Source organism: Nestor notabilis, unplaced genomic scaffold, assembly GCF_000696875.1.
Source record: "Nestor notabilis isolate BGI_N333 unplaced genomic scaffold, ASM69687v1 scaffold29901, whole genome shotgun sequence".
In the NCBI taxonomy this organism is placed as follows: domain Eukaryota; kingdom Metazoa; phylum Chordata; class Aves; order Psittaciformes; family Psittacidae; genus Nestor; species Nestor notabilis.
In genome coordinates, this window is record NW_009916514.1 from 20,067 (window position 1) to 34,731 (window position 14,665).

The window sequence follows — 14,665 nt, forward strand, 5'->3', positions numbered from 1 at the left end:
TCAAACCTAAGAGTAAGAACAAATTAAGAGTAAATTTACTCTTACTGAACCTTCTCGTGAAATGGAGCTACCATATGTGGAGGTGGTGGTGGGACTTTCCAGCTTCCACACCACAGATCAGACATCTGAGCCAAAACTACCTCAGAGCAGCAGACCTGTATATTAAATTCTGGATTACCTTTCCTCTCACTGGGATTAAATAGCCCAGTTAAACCATCAAGCACTTAGCACACATTCACAGACTTTACTCAGGCATCTAAATTTGGTGGCTGAAATCAGCTTGCTGGTAAAGGTAAGTTTCTATTATCAGCAATAAATATATTTTAATGCTGGAAATCATACTGTCAGAAAGCTCACGATGGTAAGATCTGCCAGAAAGCAAATCTCCATTTAAATACATAATTATTCTCCATTACCAGAAAGCATTTGTCTAAGGAAAACTGGTAAAATGTGTAACAGTTCATTATGCGGGACCAAATTTGTCTAGAAAGACCAAAATCCTAGTTAATTTGTGCAAGGCAGAAAGGTTCAGTTTTGTTTTGCTTTTCAATTTTGTTGTAAAAAGTCTGCTTCTTGAAAGCTTTCCAGGCCAGAGATCAGGTTCCTCCTTTATAATGGGAGCTATTAATGCCTGAAATGGGCCGCTCTAAAGAACCACATGTCCGTTTCACATGGTTTGATAGCTCCAAGATTTTGCTCACTGTGCTTTTGGGACTTTTCTCAGTATTCTCTATAGTGAGATTTTTATTGTATTTTACTCTTTTGTCTGGTTTTTGTGTTTGAAATTTTTCCCTTATTCATTGACCAGCAACTTTCTGTCACCCATCTTTGACTTTTCTTCTTACATCTGCATTAAAGCTGTCATTTACTTCTGCTTTTTCCCCTCTCTCCAAATTTGACAGCAAAAGCCTTCATCAGCTTTTATCCCTTTTTGTTCGCATTATGACATAACCTGCGCAAAGTGGCACAGCTCCCCAATTCTTGTATATAAAATTTGCAACATTTTTTGAGACGGGTCAATGCCCATTTTTGGGATCCTTTTCTTTATCTGAGTACCGTGTTAAAACTTTTTGCAGATGTGAGCTATTCAGGAGCAGCCTGCGGCTGCATGCAGAGATGGGGAAAAGAAGAAAAGGCCTTCCTATTTTGTGATTGCCATAGTAACTCAAACATTGCCAGGGTGTTTGTCGGTTTGGTAGGGCACAGCCGGGGAATTTTATTTCCTGTGCAATCAAGCCCTCTACTGGAGATCATGGCTTGTATGACACAGGGTTACAGAGAGGACAGTGGGCTTGTTATAGGCCTGGGATTAAGCATTTCGCTTTAAAATAATACCCATTTGTATCCATTTTGTTCAACATAACAACAGCTGCTGGCCTTGGGATGACAGGCTTGCCTTTTTAACCGAAGTCTCATATGACATTTATGAATGAGGCAGACTCCATTCATTTTCACTCTGAATTCACATTGCTTATTTTGGGTGTTTGACTCTTTTTTCTTTTTAAGGCATGTGGTCATAGTCAACATTGTTCCTGCAGTTACATTTGTGGTTTATGACAGGGTAAAATCCAGCTTTATTTGGGGTGTCAAATTATCATTTTCATCTGGAGTCAAATGGGTTAAAAAAGAAAGGAGAAAGAAGCAAAGAAAACATCTGAGGTCAGCATAGTGGAAGCTTTGTATTAGACTAGTATATAGAGATGGAGAAAGACACTTTCAGGCATAGGAGCTTTTCTTCAAGACTGAAACAGGAGCCACAGACTTCAGGTTGAGAAGGTTTCCATCTCCCTCCTGGGTCAGAAGAAGGACTTGCTGCTCCAGGAGCTTCCTGTGTTTCCAGGCAGTGGCAGACACCACTGCTCCCTCCAAAATACGCTTTGTGTGTACCCACCCCAGACCATCCTTTACCCATGGCTGCTGCTACCCCAAAGCACCTCAGCTTTCACCTGACCATGGCTTAACTGAGTGGCAATGGCTCTGCTGACCTCGGCTCCCGGCCATTTTCTGCAATGGGTCCCAGCAGAGGACTGGAGACATGCACTGATGCAGGCGTGAAGAGGGAAGTAACAGCTTAGGGAGAGGCTCCTTCAGTCTATCAGTTTCAAAGACAGTTCTATTTTCTGCTTCTCCATGGTCATGCCTTCTGATAACCTTAGGGCTGTAGTGAAAGGACTGACTCAGCCAAGCAGTAGTGATGAGGATGAGGGACAAATTTCATCCCTTCATCCCCCATCCCCCATCCACCCATAAGGAGCCTGTTGTATTGCTTTGCATTTTTAACCTGAAGCAAGTAAAAAGGTGAGTCCCACGTTGAACCTGGCAGCAAGAAGGATGGTCCTGGGCAGCAAGAGGAGCTCTGCAGCTCATGGCTTTGGCCCTCATGAGTGTCAAGTCAGGCAGCAATTGCACTCCCGCCTGAGGTAACACAGAGGAGCAAGGCCAGCGTGAATCACACCCAGGGCTGCAGTTTGCTACCGGCCCTGAGCAGGGGAGATCATTGGCCCTCCTTCCCCATCCCCACCCTCACACAGCCAGTCCTGAGGCCAGGGCTGCCCTGAAGTCTCCAAGGAACTCAGGACACAGGCACAAGTCCCATGTTCCCAGCAGCTGCCCTCTTTACTTTCCTGCTCCTGCGGTAGGACTTTGAGAGACCCCCAGACGTATCTTGATGCATCAATCCAATCTAGGACTCCACATTCACTGGAGACATCCAGCTCCATTTGAATACCAGCCAAAGTACTTAAAATCTGGTACATTTGGCAGGCTGTAAGGGAAGCCTTCCTTTTATAACGCCTGAGGTAGAATTTGGCTTTTCTTTTCCCTGAGGTATTTCCTAGAGAAGTCAGTCACCCTGATCTCTCTCCCACACTGAAGCTCATATTATGAGCTTCCCCAGCCCAGGAGAGCAGCAAGAAGCAGTGTGGTGCAAGTGATCTGTAGTGCCTCGCAGCTGCCTGGAGAAGAAGCAAGATGGGGTGGGAGCAAGGAGAGAGCTCCTGGCGACAGAGGCACAGCAAAGATCTGGAGCTCAGTATCAGATCCTGCCTGAAGGACAGAAGCTGCTTTATGTAGTATCAGATCACTAAAAAAACTCCCTCCCTCCTTCCCTCTCTCTCTTTCCCCCTTCTCCCCTCAAGGTCCAGACTCTTAATTCCTAATTCATAAGAGAGGTTTCAAGTTAGACAGGAATGGAAAGCTTCCTTTAGTGCTGGTGACTGAGAGAACAAAGAGGAGAATCACTTTGATGATACCAGAGGGGCTTCAGTCTGCCTTAGACACATGAACTGCTGGGAAATGTTTAATTCATCATGGACTCCACCTTGTAAACCTGACATTTGTGTAAACCAGACCTGCCTCAACCCTGTGCCCTAATATCTTCAAGATCCAGCTCCTGGCTTGCCAGTGAGATGTAGGAAAAGCCAGTAAAGACTGAAGTTATCTTTCTACCAACTTTGGAAATGAAATAAAATAATTTTCTTTCATACAGATAATACTCAAAACCATCATTAACCAAAACTGGTGGTTCAAAGAGGGATTTTTGCTGCAAGTAGCATGCTGTTGATCAGTTTGGAGTCTGGTTTGTTTTGCTTTTCCATGCCATAGTGGATTCACAGCTGTGATATTGGTGAGCAATAGCCCATACTGCCACATGGATTCAGCCTTAGCCAGGCTGGAGTGCAACGGCAGCCATAACCCATTTGAGCTGTTCGACCACGGAAAGCCTGCAAAGAGCCGGTGTAGCCCGCCAGCTGGCAACAGCCTCTGCAGGTACTTACCCAGCCAAGCCCCAGGAAAGGCAGCACCCTGTGTCGAGGGAGCTCATCACACGGCCCTGCCCTGCTCCTCTCAGGCACTTAGAAGTCACACTGCTAAGAAGCAGAATGGGGTTTGGTATCACTGGCCACACTGAATTCATAGGTAAGACACTGCAAAAATCTCCTCGGTCACATTTACTGCAGATTAGCCTTTTTTCCCTCTCTGAAATAAATGAATTAAGCTGACGTGGAATGAAGACAAAAAAAAATCACGTTAGGATGATGGAATGGCTGGTCTTCCAAAGTCTCTATGTTCCATGAAGCATCTGCTTTCAGATTGAAAGGTTAAGATTAACATTCAGCTGTCTCCCTGAAGCAAACACAATTGTAGCCCATGACTATTTCCCTGGAGGTATTTAAAGAGGGTGTAGATGTGGCACTGAGGGATGTGGTTTAGTGGTCGACATGGTAGTGTTAGGTTTATAGTTGGACTCGATCATCTTAAAGGTCTTTTCCAACCTAAATGATTCTTCGATTCTGTGATTCTTTAAATATGGTTAAGGACCTTGATCCAGATCATTCAGGTCACAATACCTTAGGAAAAGCCTGAGCATGCAGGACTCATTAACCCATAGAAGATCTTCCTCAAGGCCAGCTCTCCTCTGTACCCCCCCTCACTGTGTGCACAGAGGTGGCAAGCATTGGGCTGGATTGCAGCAACCCTGCATCCCTTGCCCATTGCATGGGCTTGCTTGCTTGAGAACCAAATCACACATATATAGAAACTAAATGCAACACAGCATCTGGAAATACCACCAAGTTCACCACTCTGCCTGAGGGCAGGATGTCTCCATCCTAAAATCCTAATACTGCCCTGTGATCTCAAAAAGTCTCATGTGCAACTGTCGTGGTTTAAGCCCAGCCGGCAACTTGGAACCACGCAGCCGCTCACTCACTCCCCCCCCTTTTCCTTCCTCCCCCAGCTCCCGGAGGGATGGGGAGGAGAATCGAAGGAATGTAACTCCCACGGGTTGAGATAACAGCTCTCCAGTAACTAAGGTATAATACAAACCACTACTGCTACCAATAATAATGATAAGAGGAATAACAAGGGAAAAGGACACAACCGCTCACCACCCGCCGACCGATACCCAGCCCGACCCGAGCAGCGATCTGGGCCTTCCGGGTAACTCCCCCCAGTTTCTATACTGGGCATGACGTGCTGTGGTATGGAATACCCCTTTGGCCAGTTTGGGTCAGGTGTCCTGCCTCTGCTTTCTCCTGGCTTCCCCTCCTCTCTGGCAAAGCATGAGACTGAGAAAGTCCTTGGTCAGAGTAAACATTACTTAGCAACAACTAAAACCATCGGTGTTATCAGCGTTGTTCCCAGGCTGAAAGTCAAAAACACAGCACTGCACCAGCTACTAAGGAGGAGAAAAAATGACTGCGGTAGCTGAATCCAGGACAGCAACCCAGACTTTCCTCATTAACACAAAGCTGTCTACATCCTGCATTCTTGTGAATTCATTCTCTACTTTGCCAATAAATCAGTTTTACCTTTTCATCTCTCTTTTCCTTTGTCCCAAACACACAACCCTACTGGGAGAGCCACCATTTAGAAAATGAACTTCATCATGCTATCATAGTTAACATTACTGTGTTCTTTAAATTCTTCTCTGTTTCCACCCCCAGGAATTATTCCTCTCCCCTTACAGCAGGTAAAAAACTTTAGGGGGTTGGCTTGCTTTATGGTGTCTATTGCCTACATACAGTGAAATCAGTCCTACTGTTATCAATAGAAGCTTCACCTATAATAAATTGTCACAATATGATAATGTAATGCTATGATGCTAATCATAACTCCTTGGAGATAATCAGAAGCCATCTGGACATGGCCCAGGACAACCAGTAGGTGACCCTACTTGAGGAAGAAGGTTGGACCAGGTGACCTCCAGAGATGCCTTCCAACTTCAACCCCTCTGTGATGCTAAGTTGAATGCTAGCCATTAAAATATTGCTAAAATCTCATTGTGACATTGGTACACTATGGTAAACAGTTTTCAGAAAGTGAAGATAGCAAGAATCAATGAAGGATGTTGAGACTGAAGGACAAGAATGACTATGAAACAGCTTCACTTCTAATTTTCACCAGCATGAATTCACAGGAACTCTTCTGGTGTCTATGGATTTGCACAGATGTAAGAAAGGAACCTGGCCCAATTCCTGTAGTTCTGATATAAGGTGCTCTAAAGGTCAATCAATACAGCAATACATGAAAACCCATTGTTGTAGAAGACTTCACTTGCAAGCCATGTCACATCTTGCTTACTTACTTTCAGAAGAATGTCATTTCACCCTCCAGTGGGTGCTGGGCTCTGGCCTCATCCTTCTTACAGTGTAGGAATTAGGATGGTAGGGGTATACGTTTACCTTTAGGTTAGAAATATTAAAATCCAGAGGGTGGTGGCCTTTGAAATAGGGAGGTAATATGTCTTTTATATCTATAAATTCCCAAATTTACTCTCCCAAATAAACTCCCAAGTTTACTTCCACAAAATATCTCCTTATTTCCCAGAAACAAATGAAAGGAAAGCCTTATTAAAATAGTGCACCACATGCTGTAATCTGCATCTAGGGAGAACACTGATGTGCTCAGAACTTGTCTTCAGGGTGTGCACTTCTAAAACGCCAGTGGAATCTGTCTTCTTCGCTACAGCTGTCATGTGAACGTTATTATGTGACACCTAAAACACAGATATACAGAGAAAATCAGTAGACTGCTATTTTGTCTCACAAATTTTGAGCTTAACAGAGCTTAGAAACTACTTCCATATTTCTATTCTTTGCAGAGAGAAGGCTGCAGTGGGACTTAACTAAACCTCAGTATAATTCTTCACTGTGTTACTGCCTCACCAGGTACTTTAACATGATACAAATAAAAAAAGCCAAATAAAACCTGCAGCAAGCTCCTCCACAGTAAGGTACACTCTGTACAGGTTTATTGACACTGCTGATGGAGAAAGATGCTCAGGCCAGATGCCTACCAGCACAGGAGAGAGGAGGAAAGAGCCTGTGCTAGCCATGGCATGTCTGTAGCTGGCTGTGGCCTGGGAAGGGTTAAACGCTTTGTGGTGAGGTGGGACAAACTTCACTTAAACTCAATTCTGTGGCTAGCCTGATTGTTTTGACACCTGCACTATGTGAGGGATGGCATGGTCTCCTTTGTGGCGCATAATGGCACATCTTCATTATTGTTCTAATACTCTGCAGAAAAAAAAAGGGAAAAAAAATCCCTAATCTTTCTGTGGTGCCAGTGACTGTAACAATGCCGGGACGTTTTCTTTTCCTCCTTGCTCTCTCTTTCCCTTAACCCGCTATTGTTGCCATAGCCACGATGGTGCAGTACTGCTGGTTCGGGGAAGTTTCTGTACTGTACCGCCCTGAGCTTATTGTTTAAATCTTTATTATTCAACTGTTCTGAAGATTTACATTTTTAATGGCTCATTTATGTAATCCCATAAATAAAGTAGCAGAAAAGCATCCCACACAAATGAGTGAATTGGGGTTTGAAAAAAGCTGCTGAAGCAGGTCACTCAGGGTCTCAGCTGCGGGGCCTTGATTGGTATCAGCGATATAACCACTGTGGCAATGGACTTAAGACCACCCAGTCAGCCCCAAAATGGTGCATTACCAGGGAATAGTGGAATGGTGCTATAGTTCAATCTCCCCTATTTAGCAGGGAGCAGAGTTCTGCTGCAAAAACCATTTCAGGCTCAGACTCATTTACCTTATTGCTTTGACAGCTGCACCTCTTCTGCCGTAAAGTTTAGATGATTAGCTTTTCCCTCCTAGCAGCTGATGGCGATAGGTCTTTTTTTTTCTTAACCAGTATATTCCTGGGGCTGATAAATTCCCTCTAAAGAGGCTGTGAATTCAAGCACCTGCCTGAAGAATTTGTTTTACAAACTGAGTGCTTAGATGGAGATATGTTATAACAATTCACTTTTAAGCTTCTCCCCAGTGTTCCCCTTGCCAGCTCCCTCCCCACACGCACAATCCTTTGGGAACTGTAAATCCTTTGAGGAGGGTGTGTGCATCCGTAGCTGCAGCCATGCTTATGGAAGTTGGGGAAGATACTCTGTTTTGGGTCAGTTCTCACCCTTCAAAATTGGTTTTTAGTTGTTAACTCCAAGAGCAGCCCTTTGGCCATGGTGCATCTCGGGGACTCTGTCTTGGGACATCCACCGCATCTCCCAAGGCATCCTGCTCCCGAGGACAGGTACCAGCGGCCAGACGTGTGTCCCACACTGTGCACCTGCTACTCCACTAAGCCAGAAACCCACCTAACCCCAGTCTTGTCTCTTTGGGTCAGTGCCACCCTGGCATGGCTTTGGCTCCACCAAGTTAGTGTCACCCCAGAGCGCCGGCAGCACGCCTGAGGCTATCCTGCTTTAGGGGCTGCAGCCAGACAGATGTGAGCTGGCAGCCCCAGGCTGGGGGACTCCACAGACACACAACTGTGAAGAGCTGGTCCTCAGCACGAGCCCTCATCATCTGGACTGCTTGAGGCTTCATGGGCATTTGGGTCTCAGCAAGATGGGGTAGCTGGGGCAGAGGAACAAGTGGTGCTGCCTGAGAAAGGAACACAGGACTGGCTGCTTCTTTTCCTCACCCCCAGGAGGTCTTCTGGGGATCCCAGTTAGAACAGCGATTTTGGAGAACAGTTTGCCCTCCTATAAAATGGGAGGTGGATGCAGCTGCAGAGCAGGAGCTCGGCGATGGCACAAGCTGAGACCCCAGCATTGTGAACACCTACCCTGGGAGCCAGCAGTGGCTCACCCCTGTCAGTTCCTGCCTCCCAGATGGTGCTGACAGGTAACAAGGGGAACAGCCTCCCCCCGCCACAAGACAGCCAGGACAGGTCCTCACAGCGCTGCTCCCATGCACCTTCCCTTATCTTGGAGAGTTGTGGCAGCACACGGCTGTGGAAGCAGCCCCATCCATCCTCCCCAGCTCTTCCCAAGGCTGCCAGGACAAGCTCTGGCCAAGGCACCAGCTGACAGAGACAACGACCATACAGTCATAACTGAAATGATGCAACCTGCAGCCAGCACCCAACCTGTGGTCTGCTGTTACTGAGACACATGGATGTTGCCTTTTCCGTGCACATGTATTTTAAGTGCAAAGGAACAACAACACATTTCCCCTAATTGAAAAGCAAAGCAGCTTTTTACAGGGGTACATCAGCATGAGGCTCTGCCAGCAGATACACCACAGCAGTGCACAGGCGAGGGGCGGCCAGACAATAGCCCTTCCTCAGTTTACCTGCTGGATCTCGTTCTGCCCGGCTGCATGGAGTGGAGTCAAAGGAAGCTGCTCAGAGGCAGGGAGCAGGCAGCAAAACAAAGGCAGGGAGAATACCAGCCAGCCCAAAGGAACAGTGGGGAAGCTGGTAATTGGGCCATGTGTGTTTGGCTTTCACCAGGCTAGCAGGTTTGTTTTTCCCAGGCTGGAGCCTAGGCTGAAAGAGACACGAAATTATTAAAGACCTCAACCTAGAAAGGAGAAAAAAGGAGAAAAAGTTGGCAGCGGTGGCTGGAGGTGAATCTCAAGTAATGAGAGCACGGTGGGGGCTCTCTGCTCTCCCCCCGAGGGTGAAGGTGCCTGGGAAATCATTTTCAACAGGCAAAGAAAAATGAAGTTTAAGTAAAATCCATTCCTGTGGACATTTATTGCTAGTTTAACTCATTTCTCAGACAGCGGGGAGCCTACCAGGCAGGATGTGATAGGTCCTGCTATGGAAAGGTAGAGCTGTGGCTTCCTGGTCCCTTTGTTGTTGAAAGAAGATTCCTGCAAGGATCCAAGCCCAAATGGACCCATGGGCGAGGCAGAGCCAGAGCCACTCTCAGAAGAGATTCCCCCATGGTGGGGCTGATCTTTGGTCCTTTCACCAGGCTGGCATTGCAAGGAGCTGTACGTCTGCCTGTAGGTCTGTAGTGCTTCTTGCAGGCAGGATGTACACAGGGCAGACCAAAAGCTGTGGTAGTGCAGCACTGAGCTGAGCTGCTCCCCCCTGCTCTGGCTGAACGCACTGCTAATGCCAGGTGTTAGCACGGGGGACTGCTATGTATTTGCAAAGCACACTATAGATATAAAATCTTCAATAAGGTAACCAACCATAAGGCTGGTGATAGGGAGGGAAAACACATTTGCAGCCCCTTTCCGTTTTAGTTCAGGGTAAACCTCTACTGAGCATCATGGTCTTCCTCTGCAAGACAGACAGGCAGTTGAGGGCTGTGGAAAGCAGTATGCAAATCATGAGTCCCAGGATAAAAACAGGACTGGTGGGAGCTGCTGGTGATCCCACATTGCTCTTCTGGCTTCAGTCCCCCTTCAACCTACATGTCAGTGCTCAGCGGAGACAGAGCGAGGTGCTTAGCCGGTGCACGAGCTGACGGCAGCACAACTTCACTGGTTCATACCAGATAATGGTACCATTCACATGGTACCAGCCACTTTCTTAGGAGACTATGCGTTCTCCCCTTGATCTACTTAATGAGAACAGTCTCAGGTGTTTGATGTGAAAGGGGTCTTTGCAGCAGCCAGCACCTTGCTGGGGTCCTTGGGGAGGGAAATGCAGGGCCAGACCATGGGAAACTTCACCTGCCTCTCCTTGAGGCATGCCCCAAGTTAGTAAATCAAGACCAGGAGAGAAAGGAAATAACAGTCAAACTCTTTTCTAGACAAAACATTCCATCCTCCAAGGACTTGGCAAGTCCCTTTTCCGCATGGAAGGTTCAGAGGGGCACTAACCACCCAGCAATAGCTGGCTGAGCACTAGAAACCAAACCAGCAATGCCATGAAATCCCAGCCACATTACCTCTCTGCTGCTTTAGCAACACAGTGGATTATGCTGAAGAGTGATGTTTTAATTTTAACTTTGCTTACCTTGCTTTCGGCTTTTGCTATTACTCTGGTGTCTGCTAATATGGTAGAGAGAGAAAACTGTATTTGCATATAATATACAGAATTAAGACAAAGCAACGGCTCACATAAAGTCTTGGTTTCCTTCATGTGTTATACTCCTTTCTTAATATTCTTATTATTGAACCTAGCAATGGCTCATTACCAGGAACGCCATCACTGTTGTTCCCGATGGATTGCTGGCATTTTTCTCTCTCTCAGACATTTTGAATCACTAGTGTTGGGCAAACTTTCCCATCTTCATGGGATGTTTTAAAAGACACAGCCCTTCCTCTCCATGAAAGGCTGGAGAACTCAGAAGACAGACCCCCAAGCAGAATTTCCACCCGCATTTCCCAAAACCAGACCTTGGCTGTATTTACACAGGTGATATTAAGCTGTGTGTAATACTGTTCTGTAGCACTTCCTGCAGTCTCTCCCCAGGAGTAAATGGGCAGCCTGGCTGGGCCATGGGCTTCACGGCCAGTAGAGGACCAGGGGCACACTTGGCAGGAGGGAGAAGTGAGATGACACCACTTCAGATGCTGAATGCCCAAGCAAACACCGAGCCACATTCCTGCACTCTCCCTTTCATACCATGATCTTACGTTCATGCTCATCTTTCAGAACCCCCAAACTGGTCCTTTGCAGCTGTCAACCCACTGGAGCTGCAACCACGCAGGCACAATCCAAGGAAGGATCTCCACAAAGTGAACTTTACTAAACATACAATTTAAAAGGAATCAGTGGTTAAGTAGTGACAGCATGGGTTTGCTTTTCTCTATTATTCTAATTACTGCACGTTTGTGATGGGTGCCTGAGTCAACTCTATGAAGTTCCAGGGCTTGTGCCTTTAGCCTTAAAGATGACAAACATTAAGGATCTTTGTCATCTCACCACAGACCTGAGATGGGTCAGGACTGATGAGGGAGCAGGGAAGACTTTGACTATGCTGCATCTACCACCCAAGGGAACAGGAACTGCATGCGATGGGGTAGCCACGGTTCCTCCTATCAAAGCCGAACCAGTGCAGGTGGAAGGGTGGCAGAGAGCAGCAGGATTTCCTTTTCACTTGCTAGCAAGAGTCTTTGTCAGCAATCTGGGTTGTACTTTCAGACTTAGAGTCTAATTAAATGCTCAATTACACTGGTTTTCTACTGTGTTCTAGACAGCCTTTTCTCAACCACACCATTAAAGCTGCCATTGCCTTCACTTCCTGACAAAGTTTTGATTTTTGCATTTGTGACTGTAGTGTCATATCCTTGTAGTGCTCTTTTTGTGACCATGTTCCAGCCTGTGATGACAGCGAGATGGCAGAACATGAGTCTGTTTGTCATGCCATACGTAATACCTTAACAGTGCTACACGGGATGCAGAATGCCTGAGGTTATCAACATGAGGCTGTGTTGTGATTTTCTTAAAGCATCCCTATATATTTACGCTGGGTATTCCTACATCTCAAACCCCCATTCACAGAGAAGCCGAGTCCCAGTTCTGCCCTGCTCATTGCCAAGGCCGCAGCGGCCATTGCTTGTCCACATCCACAGTCAAAGCTCATGGCAGTGGTGCCTACCAGGTCTAGAGGCCACAGGGCTGCACAAGACAGTGGGACCTTATCAAACAGCTACACTAGGAAAAAAGCTGATGGCCATCTGCAGAGCAGCCAAGAGGACAGAAGGTGGGTGAGAAACACAGCCTACAGAGCTGATGAGATTGCAGAACCTATTCTTTATGGATATATCCAGAGCAATGAGAAAACCTACAAGGAAATTGTAGATAGGGAACTGAACTCTTTCCTAGAGATTTACAGCAGCATAAGAGGGGACTGTATCCTCTCTCCAGGGCACCACACCACTTCCCACACAGTGTTAGTGCAGTTAGCCCTATGTGACTGCAATACAAAGGACACGAGATGGTGTCAGGAGTACTACACAGAGCTTGCACCATTCTTTAGCCTGAACTATTTGGCTCACCATTCCAGCCGTAACACAAGCCTCAGCATTTTGGGTAGTGGTGACTATTGTATGAACAGCAACTTAGTGTAAAAACAGCATATTCTTCTTGCTTTCCCTTAAAAACAACAACAACAACAACAAAGTTGCATACGAACGGAGATTCAGTGTTTTGAGATTCAACATAGAGGCACCCTTCTAGCCTGAGAGTTACTAAACCCACGTTTGGTAAATTTAGAGTCTAACCAATACTGAACCAATGTAAAATAAATGATGAAGACACATCACAGTGTTCACTTGAGACTTTGAGAGGCTGCAAAATATTTGGCATAAAAGTATTTTTTTCTGTTTTAAAGACTACTGTATCTGGAAATGAGGGTGTGAATATATATAGTTTGCAAAATTTTTAAGGCTTTGTCTTTTTAATTGGAGCTATGCCTTCTAACATTTACTCTTGATTATTTCCTACTGTCACTAAAACAAAGAGTGCATATTAATGCAGACAAGAGTTTCATTCATAGATGGTGAGCTACAACAGGATTATTTGCAAGTGCAAAGATCACTCGCATGAATAAAGATTTGGTGGATCAGTGATTCTACTGATAAAATGAATAAAATCCTTCTCCAAACACAGTCCAAATATGTTTTCTTGCTACTTATCCAAGCAAGTCTACTTTTGTGTTGTTCCAGTTTAATTAACTGAAAGCACATAATTATTAATGAGAGCTCTGATAGGGCAGAAGAGGAAACATGCTCCTTGGTGATCAACTTGCAGCCACCACACAAAACCCAGTTCTGTTTGTGCAGGAAAAGCAACCCCCTCCTGCTACATTATTCCATTGATCTACAAACATTTACATCTCCTTTGTTAACTAGTTTGCTGTAGAAATTTCATAATCACTAAGAAACACTCTTACAACTGCACCTCAAAAACCTTCTGGTTTAGACTGGATCAGGCTTAAAACCAGGGTCTATTTTTGCCTTTAGGTCGTGAAATCTGTTGGGCTTTTCTTGGATGTTCATGATTCATTGTAAATAATTCAAATTGGATTTACAAAAGAGGCTGTACAATAAATGTAAGAACCGCATGTTACTGTATCACTGACAGTTAAAACCAATACAAGTATTTAATAAAGCCTAATCACAAAATGTTTTCTCCTCCTTTTTCATGTTGTTTTGTGATCTATTCGGTATCGGGTTGATGAAAATGAACATTGTTGAGGATTTCTCTTCAATGTAATAATAAAGTCTAATTAACAAGTTTTTCTGGCTATGGCAAGAGAACAGCCTCACCTGAATAAACTGTTATCTGTACAATGCGCACTGAAACTAAACAAAGACAACACTAGTAGCTCACAGATAAACAAGAAACACCTTTGAAGTATCATTGCAGCAACATTAACATAAGGTGCATCCCCCCCAGTGCGAGTAACTACGTTGCAATGCACTACTATAGGAAGCTGAGACCAAGAACACACTACTTATGCCTTTATTTACTCTAAGGACTAGGCACCTTTACAAGTAACAAACATTCTGAGTCACAGCAGGTAGAAACATTTCGAAAAGTCATGTTCAAGCTTTAGCTTCAGGGTTTAAGTCCTATCTTTAAGATACCTTATAAACACGATGCTGGTGATGCACGGTATGAACAACTGCAGACACAATGCAAACCTGGCTTTATGCACCCATTTTTTAATTAAAAACAGTGATCAGCAAGTGAACATTTGCCTTAAGAACAGTTAATGAGCAGCAGGTTGTTTTTATTATGCACACTTGTAAAATACAGAATCAACCAATGTAAGATAAATAATTCGTATATGTTCTGTAAGTCAGAAAAAAGCAGAATCAGATCTGAATCTACCACCACTAATTAAGACATGCTTTCTCCAGCTGTCTGGTTTAGGTCATGTCAGATCCTCTAGTTAACCATTTCTAGGACCCCTCTAGCAACCATCCAGACTAATGCTGAAAGCATACTCTACTCACTTTCCCTA